This window comes from Salvia splendens, chromosome 5, assembly GCF_004379255.2.
Source record: "Salvia splendens isolate huo1 chromosome 5, SspV2, whole genome shotgun sequence".
Taxonomy (NCBI): Eukaryota; Viridiplantae; Streptophyta; class Magnoliopsida; order Lamiales; family Lamiaceae; genus Salvia; species Salvia splendens.
Genome location: NC_056036.1, coordinates 19,760,106 through 19,774,061, shown reverse-complemented (window position 1 = coordinate 19,774,061; position 13,956 = coordinate 19,760,106). Strand labels below are relative to the sequence as shown.

The 13,956-nt window shown below is 37.5% G+C and overlaps 4 long non-coding RNA genes across 4 annotated transcripts; all 4 read left to right on the top strand.

Annotated features, from left to right (window-relative positions):
* The first annotated feature begins 513 nt into the window (after positions 1-513).
* Positions 514-2,765, top strand: LOC121803337. The gene is made up of 4 exons (XR_006050964.1): positions 514-828; positions 932-1,018; positions 1,094-1,156; positions 2,534-2,765. It is a non-coding gene; the product is annotated as an uncharacterized LOC121803337 (long non-coding RNA).
* A 2,044-nt stretch (positions 2,766-4,809) lies between these two features.
* On the top strand, positions 4,810-6,480 carry LOC121803560. Its single transcript, XR_006051069.1, has 2 exons — positions 4,810-4,871; positions 6,249-6,480. It is a non-coding gene; the product is annotated as an uncharacterized LOC121803560 (long non-coding RNA).
* Positions 6,481-8,389: 1,909 nt separating this feature from the next.
* LOC121805095 lies at positions 8,390-10,609 on the top strand. Its single transcript, XR_006051253.1, has 2 exons — positions 8,390-9,686; positions 9,779-10,609. It is a non-coding gene; the product is annotated as an uncharacterized LOC121805095 (long non-coding RNA).
* Positions 10,610-10,994: 385 nt separating this feature from the next.
* Positions 10,995-13,519, top strand: LOC121805094. Its single transcript, XR_006051252.1, has 4 exons — positions 10,995-11,445; positions 11,604-11,660; positions 12,155-12,210; positions 13,092-13,519. It is a non-coding gene; the product is annotated as an uncharacterized LOC121805094 (long non-coding RNA).
* Positions 13,520-13,956: the final 437 nt, after the last annotated feature.

Below are 13,956 nucleotides of genomic sequence, written 5' to 3'. Positions count from 1 at the left end.
CTAATTTTCGAAACTTAAATTTGTTTGGATTTAATGTTTTTGATGTCGCGAAGTCCGTGAATTAAATATCGAGTGGAATTGTTATTTGTTTTTATTATGACCTAGTTTTGATTTGGAGTTTGGACTATGCGTTGGCTGAGTCAATTTTATTTATTACGTGACGTGGGTGGTTGAATAATTGATGCGTGGTGAATTTAACTGTTTTCGAATAATGGATAACTTGTTATATGAACTCAAAATTTGTGATGGTAAGTAAAATCACAATGCGAATTTAAATAATTCATTTCCGTGAGAAATATTTATTGGATTCAATTTCGTGTTGGGTAGGTTAAGTTAAATAAATAAAACAAGTCCAATCTTGTGAAATTTAAACTGTGGACTATAAAATTTAAATAAAAATATAAAGAGGACTCCCACATTAATTAATTTAAATTATACCCTATCATTAGCCCAATTACCGAATCCATTTATTTCTTGAGCCAAAGTTTCAACTCAAATAATCTGCAGATTACCTCTTTTTCTAATCTGCCGTGTTTTCTTGTCTCTCCCATGATCTGCAAATAAAGTCCCAAAAATAAAATTAGTCAATCACAATTTATTTCAATTGATTGTGTAATCAATCCCTCCAATCAATTTCAATCCTCCCCAAATTACTCACTCACAAATCACGGTTATATTTCAATTTTCATACCCTAATCTCTCATCTCTTAACAGTCTCTCACACTTTCCCTCTCACAATTCAACATTTTTGTTCCTGCTCCAAACAATAACCGAAGGGTAGACAGAGAAGAGTTCATCTTTTTTTCCCTCAATCCAAAACTCACCAAGGTAATTTATCCATCCATGTTCTACCTCACAAATACTCACGTGTTATTCCTTCCTTGAACTACACGATCTTGCAGTACTTAACAACTTCTGTTTTCTATAAAAGTTGCAATCCGACATTCGACGATCAGGACCCAACTCAAGCTTCTTGCGAGAATAAGTTTCTTCCTTTTTCAATCCAATCAAATTCACGGTATTTTTGTACGCCCAATCTTTCCTCTCTCTATTCTACAAGTTTTGAAACTTACTCTTTTAACATCTCTGTCAGGAACCAAGAACCCAATTTAGAGAAGAGGTTATCAGCTGTTCACTCGCAATCTACCAACAGAAGGTATATACTTCTCACTCCCCACCCAAACCCAAATTTTATGTATACCATTGCATCCATATAACTCACATTTAAATAGAACCAATCGAATTAAGAATCGAACTTTAAGAATACTTCTCTTTTTTTTTTTTAAAGACTAAAGGCTCATTTTGGTCCTTAACATATTGCGATTTTATGATTTTGGTTCAAAACATTACCTTTTGAATTATTCGGTCTCTCACCAATAAAAATGGGTCACATTTGGTCCATTTTTTACGGTTCCATCAAAAATTTGACGGTCAACGAATTTTAACTTAATTTTGACCTGATTAAGTTAATAAATATATTTTATTAATGTCCAATATCTAATTAACCCAAAGCTATGTGATTGTAATCCATGGAGACCTCTTACAGAGAGGTCATACCGTCGAAGAAGTTGGGAGGGACGGAGGTGAACTTGTTGTTGTTGACGGAAAGCGTTTTCAGCGAGTTCAACCCGGCGAGACTCGGGAGGGCGCCGGAGAGCTGGTTGTTTTGGACCTCCAAAGTTTGGAGAGATGTGACCTTTCTGAGGGAGGGAGGCAGTGAGCCCTAGAGGTTTGGTTTTGGACCTCCAAAGTTTGGCTCTGCACTTCTACCCCTCAAATGCTCTCAATTTCATTTCCTCAACACCATTGTTGTCTAGATCAAGAACCTCTCTCGAACACTTTTACACTCTAGCATCCAACATCATCATTCCCCTTTATCCCCTCCGCCATACCTGCCGACGCTGACCTCGCCCTCACAGCCGCCACCTCTGACGCTGACTTCTTCCCTAGTCTCCAACAAACCCAAGTCGTCGCTGAATTCCATCAATTCGTTCCACAAATGCCGCCACCACGTCCAATTTGTCTGCTCCGCGACGACGAGAATGTAGGCGACGAGGCTGTAGGAGCGGGCTGCATACTCAGTAGTGGAAAAGGTGCTGAGCCAGCGCCGCGTTTGTTTTTGCTGCTCGCGGATCTCCGCCGCCCACTTCCCCAGTCTTGCTGCCAGACGTCACTGTGGATTGGGGCCTTTTTTGGGGATGGAGGGATGAGATGATGGATGAACAAAGACAATATGTTTGGGACCAAATAGGTAGAATACATTATTGTGTTAAAATTGTTAATCCATTCAAAATTAAGTTAAAATTCGTTGACCGTCAAATTTTTGACGGAACCGTCCAAAATGGACCAAATGTGACCCGTTTTTATTTGTGAGGGACCTAGTAATTCAAAAGATAATGTTTTGGACCAAAATGGGCCTTTAGTCTTTTTAAAACTTAGCAGAGTGGACGGCATAACTATTAAACTGTTTTCGGCATAAGTCCACTGAGTATTTTATAATACACAGGTCTGCATGTGTTTTCTTTATGTGCAGGTTGCGCGGCGACGAGCTTGGGTGGTGTTGAGTCGAACCTTAATTTTTGTGGGATTTGCTTTGAACTCCGAGGGGCGTCGTGTCTTCATACATGGCGTCACTCTTACTCTTGAATGCTTCTGCTGAATTATGATTGTTTTTCTCCATTATGCTTTTGAACCTCTTTTCACTCTTGGATCACTAATTATGATAGCTGTTGACTTTGGATTTAAAGCTTGAACATTTACTCTGATTTTTCCCTCGTTATTTGAATATTAATTATTTTGATCAAAATCTTTATTGAAACCCTAGAATATTTCTCTTTCTTAAAGTCTATTAGTCGCGACCACCCGTATTTATTAACCTAGAAAGGGCGGTCGTGACAGTTTGGTATTAGAGCCTTTGTTCTTTCCACTCTGGTCCCAAGAGTCTTATTGAGTTATACTCTACCCTTGTATCAAAGGACTAAAGTGTTAAAAGTCGAAGGCTCAACACCACAACTTGTCACGCCCAACCACGATAGACTAAAGTGTTAATCATTAGTTTAACTCTTTGTCTGCTATGTGACTTGAATTAAATTAATTCTCTAGAGAGTTTTTCTAGTTTGAACCTTGATTTATTATTCATGGAATAAAATTCCAATTGTGCAGTTTTCTTAATAATAAATTCATTTTTTAAACACCTCTCGGGGATTAATCATACCACACTGTGCACGTGAATTCTATGAGATAATATTCTAATATTTGTCATTTATTCAATTACTACAACCCAAGATACCATGATTGAGTTGCAAAAAACTCTTACATATTGATAAGTCAAAGTGGCGTTTGATTAAATAAACAATATTAATATTTTTTGCACAGACTAGGAAATACTAAAATTTCTTAAGTATATCCTTTCAGTAGATAGCAATAAAGAATATATTTCGAGTTGATCCTTTCAGTGCTTTACCACACCAGTGTTAGTAATCTCTTCATAGATAAGAGAGAATTATCACAAACACTACAACCATACCAATAGATAGCCAAGGCCTATATAGGTTGTGAACTCGTTTTTCTTCTTACTAGATTTGGTCAAGTCTCCTACTGGAGAACCAATGAGAATTCATCAGATTCCTCTACTTTAACCTTCTTAGTAAGAAGCCTTAGACTTGTTTATTTATATTTCAATAAATAAACTATTATATTACATTATTTATTCTCATGATAAGGTAAACAAGTGGACGTGGCGTTTCTCATATACATGCACAAGCTAACTGTACAAAGGCATGTACTCTCAAAGCATCTTTTAGTATACAAACCCCAGCAATGTCACGACCGCATTTTCTAATGATAGAAAACACGGTTGATCGCGACTATGGAAGGATAAAGAAGCGGGGAAAGAGATAAGGAGAAAATAAAATTAGACATTCGTTGCGAGACATGACTAATCAAGTGCTGATACATAGAAAAAAAGATACTCGATCATGAAAACTCGAGTAATTGTTTGTAAAATTTCAAAATATCAGAGTTTTGAACAAAAGAGACTTGAGTCTTTAAAGATGCACAACGGAAGCAAATGAACGCGGTTCCATGTATGAAGACATGAACCTTCGAGAGTTAAAATCTGACTGAATTAAATGTCTTGTCTCAATAGCACTTCCTCCACCACTTCGCTGCTCAACCTGCACATTTAGAAATATATGCAGGGCTGAGTACAAAAAGTACTCAGTGAACACATTGCCAAAAATTACATATATACATTTGAAAATATTGTCAAGCCATCATCACAGTAACACTCGGGGGTGTTATTGAAAAGGACCCGAGTTTACTAAAAATATTCACATTGGGTTGCAACCCCTTTTTCCGGTATTTAGCCATATCTGATCACATTGTGCCGTCGAGATGGTGTTTTCGCACGATCACCTTCTCTGCCCATCATGTCAGAGGTATTCTTGTGCCGGGAAGGTGGCCACCTTCCACGGTCACCTGCTCTACCGTTCACGGTCAGAGGTAGCTTATGTACACTAGTCTGAGCGGGGACACCACCCTCACTGGGACCCGAATTCGACTTATATCATCATTCATAATTCACTTGGCCTTAGCCAAACAGATAGGCATCATACAAAAACATTTATGGCAAGACAACATCTTTAAAAAAAAATTCACGAACATGTGTCCGTGTTCTCATAAAATATGATTTGTATTTTTAGTATAAGAAAGCTCATCTCGTATGCTTCCCAATATTTTTGAAAGCCCAATCTTTCCTCTCTCTATTCTACAAGTTTTGAAACTTACTCTTTTAACATCTCTGTCAGGAACCAAGAACCCAATTTAGAGAAGAGGTTATCAGCTGTTCACTCGCAATCTACCAACAGAAGGTATATACTTCTCACTCCCCACCCAAACCCAAATTTTATGTATACCATTGCATCCATATAACTCACTTTTAAATAGAACCAATCGAATTAAGAATCGAACTTTAAGAATACTTCTCTCTTTTTTTTTAAAGACTAAAGGCTCATTTTGGTCCTTTAACATATTGCGATTTTATGATTTTGGTTCAAAACATTACCTTTTGAATTATTCGGTCTCTCACAAATAAAAATGGGTCACATTTGGTCCATTTTGGACGGTTCCATCAAAAATTTGACGGTCAACGAATTTTAACTTAATTTTGACCGGATTAAGTTAATAAATATATTTTATTAATGTCCAATATCTAATTAACCCAAAGTTATGTGATTGTAATCCATGGAGACCTCTTACAGAGAGGTCATACCGTCGAAGAAGTTGGGAGGGACGGAGGTGAACTTGTTGTTGTTGACGGAAAGTGTTTTCAGCGAGTTCAACCCGGCGAGACTCGGGAGGGCGCCGGAGAGCAGGTTGTTTTGGACCTCCAAAGTTTGGAGAGATGTGAGCTTTCCGAGGGAGGGAGGCAGTGAGCCCTAGAGGTTTTGTTTTGGACCTCCAAAGTTTGGCTCTGCACTTCTACCCCTCAAATGCTCTCAATTTCATTTCCTCAACACCATTGTTGTCTAGATCAAGAACCTCTCTCCAACACTTTTACACTCTAGTATCCAACATCATCATTCCCCTTTACCCCCTCCGCCATACCTGCCGACGCTGACCTCGCCCTCACAGCCGCCACCTCTGACGCTGACTTCTTCCCTAGTCTCCAACAAACCCAAGTCGTCGCTGAATTCCATCAATTCGTTCCACAAATGCCGCCACCACGTCCAGTTTGTCTGCTCCGCGACGACGAGAATGTAGGCGACGAGGCTGTAGGGGCGGGCTGCATACTCGGTAGTGGAAAAGGTGCTGAGCCAGCACCGCGTTTGCTTTTGCTGCTCGCGGATCTCCGCCGCCCACTTCCCCAGTCTTGCTGCCAGACGTCACTGTGGATTGGGGCCTTTTTTGGGGATGGAGGGATGAGATGATGGATGAACAAAGACAATATGTTTAGGACCAAATAGGTAGAATACATTATTGTGTTAAAATTGTTAATCCATTCAAAATTAAGTTAAAATTCGTTGACCGTCAAATTTTTGACGGAACCGTCCAAAATGGACCAAATGTGACCCGTTTTTATTTGTGAGGGACCTAGTAATTCAAAAGATAATGTTTTGGACCAAAATGGGCCTTTAGTCTTTTTAAAACTTAGCAGAGTGGACGACATAACTATTAAACTGTTTTCGGCATAAGTCCACTGAGTATTTTATAATACACAGGCCTGCATGAGTTTTCTTTATGTGCAGGTTGCGCGGCGACGAGCTTGGGTGGTGTTGAGTCGAACCTTAATTTTTGTGGGATTTGCTTTGAACTCCGAGGGGCGTCGTGTCTTCATACATGGCGTCACTCTTACTCTTGAATGCTTCTGCTGAATTATGATTGTTTTTCTCCATTATGCTTTTGAACCTCTTTTCACTCTTGGATCACTAATTATGATAGCTGTTGACTTTGGATTTAAAGCTTGAACATTTACTCTGATTTTTCCCTCGTTATTTGAATATTAATTATTTTGGTCAAAATCTTTATTGAAACCCTAGAATATTTCTCTTTCTTAAAGTCTATTAGTCGCGACCACCCGCATTTATTAACCTAGAAAGGGCGGTCGTGACAGTTTGGTATCAGAGCCTTTGTTCTTTCCGCTCTGGTCCCAAGAGTCTTATTTAGTTATACTCTACCCTTGTATCAAAGGACTAAAGTGTTAAAAGTCGAAGGCTCAACACCACAACTTGTCACGCCCAACCACGATAGACTAAAGTGTTAATCATTAGTTTAACTCTTTGTCTGCTATGTGACTTGAATTAAATTAATTCTCCAGAGAGTTTTTCTAGTTTGAACCTTGATTTATTATTCATGGAATAAAATTCCAATTGTGCAGTTTTCTGAATAATAAATTCATTTTTTAAACACCTCTCGGGGATTAATCATACCACACTGTGCACGTGAATTCTATGAGATAATATTCTAATATTTGTCATTTATTCAATTACTACAACCCAAGATACCATGATTGAGTTGCAAAAAACTCTTACATATTGATAAGTCAAAGTGGCGTTTGATTAAATAAATAATATTAATATTATTTGCACAGACTAGGAAATACTAAAATTTCTTAAGTATATCCTTTCAGTAGATAGCAATAAAGAATATATTTCGAGTTGATCCTTTCAGTGCTTTACTACACCAGTGTTACTAATCTCTTCTTAGATAAGAGAGAATTATCACAAACACTACAACCATACCAATAGATAGCCAAGGCCTATATAGGTTGTGAACTCGTTTTTCTTCTTAATAGATCTGGTCAAGTCTCCTACTGGAGAACCAATGAGAATTCATAAGATTCCTCTACTTTAACCTTCTTAGTAAGAAGCCTTAGACTTGTTTATTTATATTTCAATAAATAAACTATTATATTACATTATTTATTCTCATGATAAGGTAAACAAGTGGATGTGGCGTTTCTCATATACATGCACAAGCTAACTGTACAAAGGCATGTACTCTCAAAGCATCTTTTAGTATACAAACCCCAGCAATGTCACGACCGCATTTTCTAATGATAGAAAACACGATTGATCGCGACTATGGAAGGATAAAGAAGCGGGGAAAGAGATAAGGGGAAAATAAAATTAGACATTGGTTGCGAGACATGACTAATCAAGTGCTGATACATAGAAGAAAAGATACTCGATCATGAAAACTCGAGTAATTGTTTGTAAAATTTCAAAATATCAGAGTTTTGAACAAAAGAGACTTGAGTCTTTAAAGATGCACAACGGAAGCAAATGAACGCGGTTCCATGTATGAAGACATGAACCTCCGAGAGTTAAAATCTGACTGAATTAAATGTCTTGTCTCAATAGCACTTCCTCCACCACTTCGCTGCTCAACCTGCACATTTAGAAATATATGCAGGGCTGAGTACAAAAAGTACTCAGTGAACACATTGCCGAATATTACACATATACATTTGAAAATATTGTCAAGCCATCATCACAGTAACACTCGGGGGGGTTATTGAAAAGGACCCGAGTTTACTAAAAATATTCACATTGGGTTGCAACCCCTTTTTCCAGTATTTAGCCATATCTGATCACATTGTGCCGTCGAGATGGTGTTCTCGCACGGTCACCTTCTCTGCCCATCATGTCAGAGGTATTCTTGTGCCGGGAAGGTGGCCACCTTCCACGGTCACCTGCTCTGCCGTTCACGGTCAGAGGTAGCTTATGTACACTAGTCCGAGCGGGGACACCACCCTCACTGGGACACGAATTCGACTTATATCATCATTCATAATTCACTTGGCCTTAGCCAAACAGATAGGCATCATACAAAAACATTTATGGCAAGACAACATCTTTAAAAAAAATCACGAACATGTGTCCGTGTTCTCATAAAATATGATTTGTATTTTTAGTATAAGAAAGCTCACCTCGTATGCTTCCCAATATTTTTTAAAATAATTCCCCGCTCCACAATTTTTACCTTTCTCTCAATTCTCCCTTTTTGAGCACAAAATGCAAGCTAAATTTAGCTTCAAGAATATACAATAATTTGATGACATGCATACTATTTTATCTGCTTGTTCTTTAAGCCTCACTCTTTAATTAATTTGGCACCGTTCGTTTACTAAATCAATTTCAGATATTTAAACTTAATTTCACTAATAGAAGAATCAATTACTAATTTAATTAATATACAAAAATATTAGTTGAACTCAACGCAGGCTAAAAAAATTGCTAACATCTCTTCCGTAAAGAGTTATTTTGAAAGAGGCCAAGATTTCTTTCTCAAATTTCTCAAATTGTAGTCTAATTAATTAGATTTTCGGAAATGTGACTTCTGGGATTATTTCACTACAACCCAACTTATTCCCTAAATATTTTACTACCTCATGGCCCAAAATAATTAATTCTAGCCCACTGTAAATTCCATGGAGCTAGCCCACGAGCACCAAATTAAAATTTTACCCAATTCTCATTAAATAAGTGGCCCAACTATTAAAAAAAGAGCCCCAATCCTAGGATTAAAATCATCCCACATGAAATATCATTAGCCCACTCTAATAAATAAGTGGCCCAACAAACAAATAATTTAGGGAAGAAAAACAGCCCCCAATTCCAGGATTTATTAATCCATGTACTCCACCTACCCACCGTTAGTTTCTCTCTCTATCAACCTATTCAATCTCCTTCTCCAATTTCACAAATTAGGAAGAATCTCTCTTCCCAATTCGAGTTTCCGTCGACCAGCCACCCCACTGGCGCCGCCTCTACCTCCGTCTCCGGCGGTGTTCCCTTCCTCCTCCTCCTCATCTCTCTCTCTCTCCCTTCTATCCTTCTCTCTCTTTTCTCCCTCTTCACCGTAGCGCCGCCACCGCCGCTGCTGTACGCGCGGCGGCCCGCCGTCGCGGCCCTCCACCTCTCTCTCTCTCTCTCTCGGTATTCGCCGCCATCTCCGATTGCCGCTGCCACGCACCGCCTCAGTCCTCTCTCTTTCTCCATCCATCCGTCTCTCTCCTCTCTCCCTCTTTCTTTTCTTTCTCCTCTATCTCTCCCCCTCTCGGATCTACTCATACCGCCACTGCCGCTGCTGTGCGCGCGCAGCGGCTGACCGTCGTTGCTTGCATGCACAGGCAGTGGCTTCGCCGCCTCTCCTCCGCGCCTCGCCATTCTCCGACAGGTGAGGTAGGCAAATTTTATTTTTATCATTTTCCCCCTTTGTTATATTTTCTAAAGATTAAATCATGGATTTAAAAGTTTGTTGTTTTTAATTGTAGATTCGTCAAGGCTGCGATTTTAGTGATGGATTTGGGGGGTGGGGGCTGTCACCGTCGAGTCCAGGCTGCCGAAGAGCACAGAATCGTACTCACGAGATAAGTTTTTCTCCTTCTTTCTAGTTATTAAGGCAGTAGGATTCTACTTGGTTTCTATTTGCTGAATTTTGTGAATTATGAGTATATGCCTTGCTATATGGATGATTTAATGGTAAAATACACTATATTGTTAACTTGGGGGTGGGCAGATTCTATTTCCAAATATATGCAGGCTTACATATATAAATGAAAGGAAATGTTTGTTGTTTACCTTGTTGATGCAGAAAGTAAAGTGTTGGGTTGTCGTTTTTGAGTTGTGCAATCTCCCTCGGACTCCTCTATCTTTTGTGAGTTGGTGTGTGCAGAGAAAATAGACTGTGTGGTGATGATGTGGGGGTGAATAAAAGAAATTGATTGTATCTCTAGATGCTACTCACCAAGGCAGTGAAAGTGATATGCATACTCAGCAAGTTGCCTACCTATTCTTATCTAAAATTATTCTCCTTCGTCAGGAAGGGATATGATTTGCATGCACTAATTAAATGCAGCATTTAATGCTGTGCCTGAAAAAAAAATCGATCCTCTCCCTCTTTTTTTTTAATTTTATTTTTTTTATTAAAGTAATGGTTTTAGTATTTGTTCACTTGCTCATTTAATTTGGAGTAGGTATGATCGGTTCAAGTTTGTAGCTGTCCGCGTTGAAGTTTTCGATTTTTCTTAGAACGCAGGATGTATAGATTAAATTTTGTTTGACTTTTGTTGGATGTATCGGACATTAAAATTTTGATTGTGGAACCTGATTCTTTTATTATATATATATATATATATATATATATATATATATATATATATATATATATATATATAGGGTTTTGATCCATGCAAACCATTCTTAATACAAAAATGCAGAACCAAGCATACAAAAGTCATTTTTAGGTCATTGTAAGCTAATTTTTACGTCATTATAGTAAGGATGACATGAAATGATCTTAACATGACCTCAAACCCAAAGTTTATAATATGACCTAAAACTGCTTTACAATGACCATCCGTGTTTTTATTTAATTATTGACCATTGGATTGTCAAATCTCATGGTCAGGATTTGGTCTGGATTTTGTATTGAGATCAAGTTTTGTATTGATCATTTTCCTATATATATATATATATATATATATATATATATATATATAGGGTAGTGTTAAACTCCTATTTTCCCCTTAGATTTAAGTTTCTACGCAATCTCGGTCGTTGGATTAGGAGGATGGACGTTCTAGATTATAATCTAATTTACCATCCCGCGTTTCATTATTTACCCAGTTTGATGCATCATGAGGGTGATTTAGTCATTTTGTGTACTAAAAAACGTTGAAAACCTATTGACCAAAATTTAAGCGGGCTACTCCACTACTTTCCATCGACTAAATACATCTTTCATCACCAATCGCATTTACGCAAAAATCTCGCTCCAGATTCTCTCTCACGAACGACGCCACAAATTCCTTCCAGTGCGAAAAACCCTAGCCGCCGCTGTTCAAAAGCGCGGCGTTTTCTCGGAGATTCACCGCTGGGTGCCTTGCTTTCCATAATCCCCTCACGGTTTGAACTAGATTTCGTTGGACTACAACAGCAGGTAGGGTTTCGTCGTATATTGTTTGATTTTCAACAATCGTTTTCCAAATAACCGACCGAAATAAAACAACCACACCAAGATTCAATAGATTACCATCAAATCCGTGATTATTTGTTGTTAAATTCTGTAATTTTGTGATTGTTTACTGTTGCGCGCAGATTTCATCATGACTAAAAGAGGTAGACCTACGAAATCGCAACAAACACAAGAAGAGGGTGAGTTTCTGTTTGCACGCTGCTCTGGTTTTCTGCGTCTCATATTTGTCAATTTTATCCTACATGATTTAGTCCTTTTTTTACATTATTTTCTTGATTCTTTGCATTAATTTATCTGATGTTTCATTTGTTTGTATGTCAGTGGTCATTAGTGTCAGCATATATGCTATATTAGTGTTTCATTACTCTTATAGATCAAAATATCATGAACTGAACCTTTTAAAAGTACAGGTAATATGTGTGGGTGTGCATTGTTTGTTAAAAGATAAGCATTGTGTATAGTGGATACTGATGTGTATTTGTCATTAATGAAATTAGTTTGTTGGTTAAGAGTATATCTTGTATGATTCATCATGGTTAGGTTATAATTGCATTATTTGCTTTAGCGATTTCATTATTTGGAATGTTAATTTGTTACCTATATTGATATCTTGTATGATTCATCATGGTGGTGTTACTGGGTGAGCATTCTGATTTTTTGGTTCGTCTCCCAGATTTATCATGACGAAAAGAGGACGTCCTTCAACTTCACAACCATCCCAGTCTGAAGGTGAGCATTCTATTTCATTTGCATGTCCAATTCTTGGAATAATTGCCTGCTTCTGTACATGAAGTACTGGGTGAATGCAATATTTATGGCCGCATTATTTAACTGAATCTGTACATTATTTACCTATTTGTATGCATTAATTATCATGTTTTAGGCATTATAGACATGCTGTTGTACATGGGTCAATGAGTGAATGCAGTAGTTGTATGTTCATTAATTGATTGAATCTGTACATTATGTAGCTATTTCTATGCATTATTTATCATGATTTAGCCATTATGTGACTTGTGTTGTACATGGGTCAAAGAGTGAATGCAATATTTGTATGTTCATTACTTGATCGAATCTGTATATTATGTAGCTATTTCTATGCATTATTTATCCTGTTTTATGCATCATTTGACTGTTGTTGTACATGAGTCTAAGAGTGAATGCAATATTTATATGTTCATTATTTGAGTGATTCTGTACATTATTTGGCTATTTGAATGCATTATTTATCCTGTTTTATGCATCATGTGACTGCTGTTGTACATGAGTCAAAGAGTGAATGGAATATTTGAATGTTCATTACTTGACCGGATCTGTACATTATTTAGTTATTTTAGTGTATTATTTATCATGGTTTATGCTTTATGTGACTGCTGTTAGACATGGGACAATGGGTGATTGCAATATTCTTGGTGCATTTTTTTATTTATTCTGAACATTATTTGATTATTAAAATGCATTATGTATCAGTTTTTAGGCATTATTTTGATGCTTCTGTGCAAGGGTGTATAAGTGAATGCAGTATAACTGTCCACATTATTTTATTCAGTCTGTACATTATGTAACTAATTGTATGTTATTATTTTGTATGTTGTACAACATCAAAGCAGCTAAGATTGGACATCGACGAGGCGGTCGATGATATACTGCGAGTAGGAATTGCCCAAAAATTTCAGGAGCGATTATCAGAGGCCGGGACTAGTACAGCTTCGGAAGAGACGGAGGATATGAAACCAAGGGGTAGGAACGTCGACCATCTGTATTGTCGGCGAACCCCAACAGAGTTTCTGAATTGTATTAAGAGTTTAACTCCATGACAGAAGGAAGCCGTCACGGAACTTGTACATGAGTCTAAGAGTGAATGCAATATTTGTACATTATTTAGCTATTTCTATGCATTATATATCCTGTTTTATGCATCATTAGACTGCTGCTGTACATAAGTCCAAGAATGAATGCAATATTTGTATGTTCATTACTTGAGTTATTCTGTACATTATTTGGCTATTTGAATGAATTATTTATCATGTTTTATGCATCACGTGGTTGCTATTGTACATGGGTCAAAGAGTGAATGAAATATTTGTATGTTCATTACTTGGCCGTATTTGTACATTATTTAGCTAATTTAGTGCATTATTTATCATGGTTTATGTTTTATGTGACTACTGTTGGACATGGGACAATGGGTGATTGCAATATTCATGTGTGCATTTTTTGGATTTATTCTGCACCTTCCTCATCCCTTGTTTGCGCTTATCAAAATCAACAGCGCGAGCATATACATCGTATAACTCGAATGCGAAATCTAATGATTGGAACTTCTGACCAACGACGGGCTTCGATTCCGGAGAACATTCAGGCACAACCATAACTGTATACAAATACAAATAAAAAAATGTTTTGGATACTAGGACATTATAAGATATAAAACGTTCATTACAGAGGCATAAAATAACCATTACAATGCCAAAT